This window comes from Zerene cesonia, unplaced genomic scaffold (genome assembly GCF_012273895.1).
Source record: "Zerene cesonia ecotype Mississippi unplaced genomic scaffold, Zerene_cesonia_1.1 Zces_u008, whole genome shotgun sequence".
NCBI lineage: Eukaryota > Metazoa > Arthropoda > Insecta > Lepidoptera > Pieridae > Zerene > Zerene cesonia.
In genome coordinates this window covers 550,917-558,858 of record NW_024045138.1, presented here as the reverse complement: position 1 = coordinate 558,858, position 7,942 = coordinate 550,917, and the positions used below count along the sequence as shown (strand labels likewise).

Sequence of the window (7,942 nt, the reverse complement as noted above, 5' to 3'; positions counted from 1 at the left end):
ACTATTTTATATATATTCATCTCATTCTTTTGTCGATTTACTGAAGTTTCACTTCTATTGTGTGTAAATCGCACACACCTTTTTTTATTTGTGCTTATCCGGTATCTATGGAAATCGGCCAACATCTATTTTTCATCCCCCTAAATGATCAGAGTAAGGCAGAACAGCGTTTGCCAGGTGCAGCTAGTTTTTATATAACTTCGCTCGCGTGGTTTGTGTAATTTTGTGGATTTTCGAAGAGGCACTATAACATTAGGTATTCCCTAATATCGTTCTCCTAACTATTTACAAATAAATAAAACATCTAACTTTAAAATATAATTTTTATTCAATAATGTAGGTACCTAGATACATTGTCATTTACATTAATTTATGATATAAAAATGCATAATAGGATAATAAAAAACGTATTTCCTTTGAACAAAACATGCCGAAACGTGAGAACATCAAATAAAATATGATGAAATACTTCAAGGCTTTTGGCACAGCAATAATCTTTCAGCTTCGTTCTGAAAATAGTAAAACAACAATATAATATTAGTGTTTTGTTATGTAGGAGTAGTTGGTACCTTTTAAGTTTAATTTAAAAATAAAGAATCAAACAATATGAGGTTAGGAGTAAGCAATATCAGTGATACAAACGTTCCAAAGATCTACATATTACTTACGAAAATAAAGAAAACAGCAGGATATTGAACAAAAAAAAACTTAACTTATATGCTAGTAACACTAATATTCGAAAAATAGGATTGAAGTAGTGTATTAATCATAATGTTAGTTTATAAATAAGTCTTACCTGAACTAATCGGTAAATATTAGCAATACCATCTTCATTTCTGCAAGGCATTGGTCCCATTGATCTTTTACCGCCCCAGCTGGAAGTAAAAGTCAACTGTGCTTGTGTTAAGCACAAGCAGGCCACTAAGACGAAGAAAAAGATGATTTTGTACATTTTGTTGTAGTTTTTTTTATCTGTGTTACAAATGAAAACAAAATGCGATGTGATGCTGGGAATGGGAAGACGGGGCTTATATATTCAGAGGCGAAGGGAAGAAGCCTTACTTTTAATTTGTCCAGATAATTATGCGAGAGAAAATTAGTTTGTGCTAGTGGAAAGTTCTGTTAGTTGAAGGTTGTTTTATTTTGTTTACGAATGCAAAATCTTGGAAATTATAGTCGTTAGTGGGTTTTTAGTCGTTTGTTGGTAGTTTGGTAGAGATAATTTATTCTTATAATTGACCCGAACGATTGATGCAAAAAAAAACAGGGTATAATTTTACCAGATTTTAGTCGGTTCGATTTAATCCCATGTTTGGAGATATGTATTTTAGTAGGAAGACAGTGATTTTACAGGGTATGTTTTTCAGCGGGAAATTACGAAAATTAATCCCATTCGAATTTTCTTTGAGCACGCGGACCAAACGACATATATATATTCAAGACAGTTTAGATATTATAATTTAACATAACTACTGCTGTAACTACTTTATTACTCATATGATAGTACTTGGTAGCTAATAATTAACATATTTTTGTAAGTTTTTTTATCAAGTATAGGTCATCAGGCATCTTTACTGAGTAACTGGCTATGCTGTAAGTATCTTATTTATTTAGTTCCTGGTCAAACCGCGGAATGCTGTAGTATTATTTGTGCCATAGGTACTTATTAGAAGTAGATATGATAAACACTTACCGTTCAATTTTGATTATTTATTAACGTAACCGGGAAAACATGGGACATATGCAAATCCAATGAAAATTTCAAATAAAAATCATCTTAATTATTTTTTTAAGAACATATGTGTCTTACGTAAGATGATTTCTTCTTTCATAAGCACAAAACCACATGTGATATATGTTTTTTATTTTATTTAATCGATTTTTACTTGACACTGGCAGACTGCTAATACTTTTTACATAAGCGCGAATAAAATCCTGATAGATTAATGATTACATTGATGGTAGTTCTCGGAATTCTATCTTATAAATAAAAAAAAATATAATGGCAATAAACATGACGAATTGCCATACAAACACTCATCCCCCTATCATTTATAAAGTTATTAAGCATGAAATTGTACTATGTGATTTGTCTTTAATTAGCGCATTTTATCCTTAATTTATATTATTTAGCAAGTGTTACTATTTTTGCAAAGATATAGGAATAGGTATTAATATAGTATACATAGTGGTATATGTATAAATCCATTGTCTAATGTTGATGTGCAATATTGTTTAAGACAGCTTACACCCATATATCAAATACTTAAAGAACGATACTATTATTTTAGTGGGACCGCCATCGTAGGTTTAAATTTCAACGTAGATGGTTTAGATAGCTAACAGGAATTCCCACAAAAAGACTTCACCAATCACCTGTTTGTGCGTAAAGAAAAATCTATCTGTGAAATACAGTACAGATATAGTTATTATTTCTAATCTATTTAAACACAAGATATTCTTTGCTAAAACGCCTATAATGGGTAGATATAGTGAGACACGTAAACACCCGAAAAACAATACTAAAACTTGGGCGCACATAAAAATTCCAAATTAATTGTTATCCTTTCAAAGGTTTCATTTAATTTCTCTTCGGAATTTGCCTTTCATGCAATGCTATCTCTTCTGTATTTTACATAGCGTTTAAAATGGCTTATCTTATGGAGAAGGGAAAAATACTAAGGATCAATCGTGGAGTATAAAAAGCTGGGGCTACGGAGATGGGCATCATTCATTTCAATGGCAGCGTTCAACCGTCTTCTGAAACGTGCGGCGATCATTCTCTTGCTAGCCGCCGCAAATCTCTTCGCGGTGTCCAACGGCCAACTGACATTTTCCTCAGGTTGGGGAAAACGTTCCGGGAACGATGACGAAATAACAATAAACCTGGATGATCAGCTGCAGTAAGATGAGGTAAGTCTTTACTTTAGTGGATGTAGATATGCCAACGGATTAATAAGTTTTGGATGTCCAAAATGTTCTCTCAATATTTGAGTGCAGTTATAAAAACATATATTTTAATTATTTATAACAAGAACCAAGCATAAACCGAAAAAATAATATGGCCTACGTGATTAAAAAATGAACTAAATGCTTTTTTATTTGTGAAAGCATTTTCCAAATTGTTAAAGCAGTTTTGGAGTATCTAAGTACAACCGAAAATCTCGCCTGTAATATTACTAAATACTATTGTCTTAAAAATTCCAACTGGATATAAAAATGTTGATATATAGCTTACATAACTGAATTAAATTATTTCAGTTATTTCAATTCTGTGCATTCTCGCACTGTAGATAGCCACCAGAGCAGCACTACCAACTAGATGCACTAGAGGACCGCGGCGCGAGATATATTTATAGAGTGGCTTATTTATACTTTTTTCAAATCTCGAGAGTTTGATAGTATCGATACAGTTATTGTAAGAGAGGACTACCACTTACTTTATGAAGTTTAGACTAAGATAACGTGAGATATCGGATAAGGTATCGGGACTCATTAACAGATCTGTTTAAGAGCACATACTGGTATCCTTACTGTGCCGTCACAGTATATATTTAATAACATTTTACACGTACACAATAACATCGACTTACTTACAAAAGTAGGTGATAGACATAGTTACGACACGAGGAAGAGAAATAAAATTAAAATGTCTGTCTTCCGGCTTAGTAAAATCAAAAATTCATTTATGGGACAAGGTAACGCTTATACAATAGAATTCCTTATAGTATTAAATCGTTTAGTAGTGCTAAATTCAAAAATTGTACTAAAAATGTATTAGTTCAGAGAGTCTACTATAGCATTAATGAATATATGGAAGATGACAATCCATGGAATGTTGTCGCTTAAGAACCACAGGTCAATTCATAGGCGTCATTGTTATGTACATGTTACATATAGTAGAATTAAAATGTAAAATTTATATTATTTTAAAATACCAACTACAGAGTTTCTTACCGGCTCTTCTCTGTAGAAACTGCCTTCCGAATCGGGGGTAAATGTTACAACTGTGTAATATGACGATTCAAAAGTGCTTGTAGAAGAAGCCTAGTTGAATGAATAAATGATTGAGTTTGAGTTTGAGTTGATTGAAAATTGCATAGTATAATTAAATAAAATTGCTGTAACACATTATACAAATATGACTTGGTCTAGATCATTTTATTTTGCAATGAAGGTGGATCGCCTGATGGTAAGCGCTATCACTGCCTATAAACGTTTGCAGAGGCGTAGGTTTTGCAGACCTTACGTCTCTACAAATGGATTGCCGACTTTAAATTGGAAAGGTATTAAGAAAGGATTGGCGAGAGGAATAAAGTATAGGACTGGGAAGGGTAAGGAAAAGAATTTTTCCCAAAGATTATCCAAATTATATACTATACATGGGAATTTTATGAAATAAAAGATCATAGTAATAGGTATAATTTTATTAAAACCCCTTCCATCCATTTCTTATTCCAACAGTCCATTTAAACATAGCTAAATAATTAGGGATGAAATAGTACATCTAAAGTGCTTTAATTTTCCTATTATAGCAGAAACATTTTGAAATGGCAACTCTAAATTTAAAATGGTAGATTTTATTTATATAGAATAGTGTAAAATTCACAGTAAACAATTGTCGCCTGTACGAAAGATATGTGAAATGAATTTATACAAATGACTAATTGACATTCTTTTTTCCAGATCCCCGACGACAATGGCCGAACGCAAATGCTACCATAAATAATTTATGTTGCCAGTATCGTTTGCTTTTATCTTTATGGAAGTATTGATGATGTAGAAACTTTATTTTATCTAGCTTCTTCACAGCCCAAGAATCTATAATAGGGATATAAGTAATAACATCTAAAACAATATGAAATCTGTAATGTATTTTTAAATCTACGAAAAGCTATGGTTTGTTTCATTTTTGTCATTTAATCGCACCGACTATTGTTTTCTAAATATTATTTTGTGGTTTTGAAATGTATGTATTTTATGTGATAGTTTATCGTGCATAAGAAAAGACGTCAGTGCATTTTTAAGTTGTGACATCCCATCGCTTCTTCGTATTCGAAATAATACTCTAAACTACATAATATAAGTCTGGATAACAGTTAACAACCCAAACAGAGAACCAAAGGACGGAGATAAAAATGAGCAAAATTTTAAATCAATATGACTGCTATTTGATGGATATAATATCTATGTTTACAATCCGTAGTTTAAAATAGACATTGAAAACACAGCTACATCGAGACATGTAGAATAAAATATATTAGCATCGCAGCATTTGGGTTTCATTTATTCCTTTGTAGAATTATTAACACATTTTCGAAAACAAATAAATAATTTAAAGTACATAGCATAATTTCAATTTAGATAAAATGCAGTTTTAAATTACCTGAAAAACTCGTTAACTTTCAATAAAACTAATGCCAGTTTCCTTGCTATTACATAATAGGAGTTTAGTTTATATTCATGTTGTATGTAAATTCTTTAAAATTACATGATTTTGGAAGAGTTGCATGACATTATGCCGATTGTAAGATAAACGCTCCGAAGTAATACACAACTATAAACAATGAACATCGGTTCTAGCTATCATTAGTCGACCAAACACAATGAAGAGAAGAATCTTAGAATCGAAATTAAATCTCTTGCCGTGTTCTTATAGATTTGAGTACAACATGAATGTTTTACAATTATCTCTATTTATAGTGCATAACTTTAACACTTTTCTTGTACCTAGTTAATAATGAACAAAGATGTTCAATTATACTCTAATTTACTAATTTTTAAATTGCTGTGTTGATCTAACGCCACGTGTTCACGTGTTAGAATCTATGTACACATAATTATGAAATGATAAGTGTAACTCAATGATCTTATTCTACATTAATTACGTTACTCCGTTCATGCGCTGGCCATCTCAGATTTTTTACAAATGTTCTCAGATAATTTACATGAAGCCATCCCATTATTCCATATAATAAAAAGGAATAGTATTGTGAATATTGTTGACTTTGCATAAGTTTATCTGTTTACAATATCCGCCGCTGTAGTGTCTTTGGTGTAGGTGTGTGTCTCAGATTATCTTATTAAATGGCTAAACGAGATGCTTGGCATTAATGTAAAATATCTAGGAATATTTATGTATCATATTCTCACTCCAATAATTAACGTAATCTAAGCAGACTCTCTTATAGCAATGTAGTGTTCATTTCTGAAACCCTACAATATGTACAGATGTACGTAGTGCTGATATAATAATTACAATCAAATCGTTGGAATTATTTTTATTTTATAAGAGAGTCAACTTTTAGCATCATGTGGCACATGATGCCAAACGTTTGTACATTCTCCAGGCATACACAAAGTAGTCTCTAAAATCTAAGGAAGTCTGTAGCAGGTATGTAATTTGCAAAGTTGGAAACGGAGTAGGAACTGAATAAAATGAATTTTCGCAAATTATACCACGAACCGGAAAGAGACGCCGAAATGTATGAATATAAAAAATTAAATATAGAAAATAACGCCTCCCCAAAAGCAACTTTGGAGGTATGGCAACCCTCACACGGTCTTTCGTACGCACATTTGTCTATGGTTTACCAAAGACAAATAGTTGAACGAAAGATCGAAAATAAAAATGAAATAAACGGCACACTCTAACTATTTACAACCGAGAAGCTTTATGGATACCATATCAGGCATAGTTTCTTTTGGGGGAATAAAATGGATTTGAATATTTTTAAAGTCCGTTTCCGACTAAACAACGCTTATAATAGCTTAACTATATGCACATCCTAGGATATTTGTACTTGTAATGTCTTAACCGAAGACCAACTTGAAACTTTTGCCAATGTATATTTATCACGTTCAAAATTAAATAAAAACACAATTGAAGGCTATTCACAAAAACAACTAATATTTTTCCAAATGTAAGGTTAAAAAATATTAAAATTCTTAAATATAAAGGCACTTTATCATAATATATAAATTATATGACTGAAACTTATTCAACTTAAACCAGTTTAAAGAAAAAAAAATAAGACGTGACAAATATACGAACGTTGCGTCCCGCGTGACAGATCATGCCAAGATGGCGCCCCTGGATTTTTGTATCTTTCAACAGGGGGGTGGTAGCATGCCATGCGGGTCCCACGACCCTCCCACCGGTCGGATTTAGTCGCCTCTTACGACACCCATCTAGTCCGACAGGGATTGGGGATTGTATTCTACTCCGCCCCAATACGGAGACATTAATTCTACTATCTAGTATCTAAAATTTAACATAATTTGACATGCCACTCAAGCAATATTGTTTGCTGTGACGTCACTATACTATCTTGCACGGCCCGCGGCTAATTTGACTTAGAATTAGAGAATATCTAGGCAGAATCATTCTAAACTCGATCACTCTATCTCCTTTATATATAATTACATGGAGATAATTCTTAACCATTCACACAAGTCACATTATTTCTACTGTCTTATATGTTACTTTATATATTAATTTACTCAATTTTCAACCATCAATTGAAAGATTTTAATTCTCATCAAATAATAAAATCTAAATTAAAACGCCGTTATCCACGTATCGATAAATAATATACATTGATTTGTTATTAATTATTCTATGAAGAGCTACGTTTATCGTAGAGGGTGCTACGTAAGTGCTACCCATGAAATTATTAATCTATAGTAATTAGAATCTACAACAAAGTGTGTAAAAAGTACAGCAATGAATATAATTCGATAATCAAAAAAAAAATATATATTTTTAGCCATTAAAACCAAATTAAAAACCCAATAAGAAATGAAATGCCATAAAAAACAAATTTGTTGAGTAGTCGAGTCTTCAAACACTAAAATATGATATTACAACAAATTTTAGATTTATTTGTTTAAAACTCGTTGAACCCTTCTCTTATAGCTGTGCGAATTTGCTTTATAAAAA

The 7,942-nt window shown here is 31.7% G+C and overlaps 1 long non-coding RNA gene across 1 annotated transcript; it reads left to right on the top strand.

The window, feature by feature from the left end:
• The first annotated feature begins 2,725 nt into the window (after positions 1-2,725).
• LOC119839137 lies at positions 2,726-7,031 on the top strand. The gene is made up of 2 exons (XR_005288233.1): positions 2,726-2,913; positions 4,687-7,031. It is a non-coding gene; the product is annotated as an uncharacterized LOC119839137 (long non-coding RNA).
• Positions 7,032-7,942: the final 911 nt, after the last annotated feature.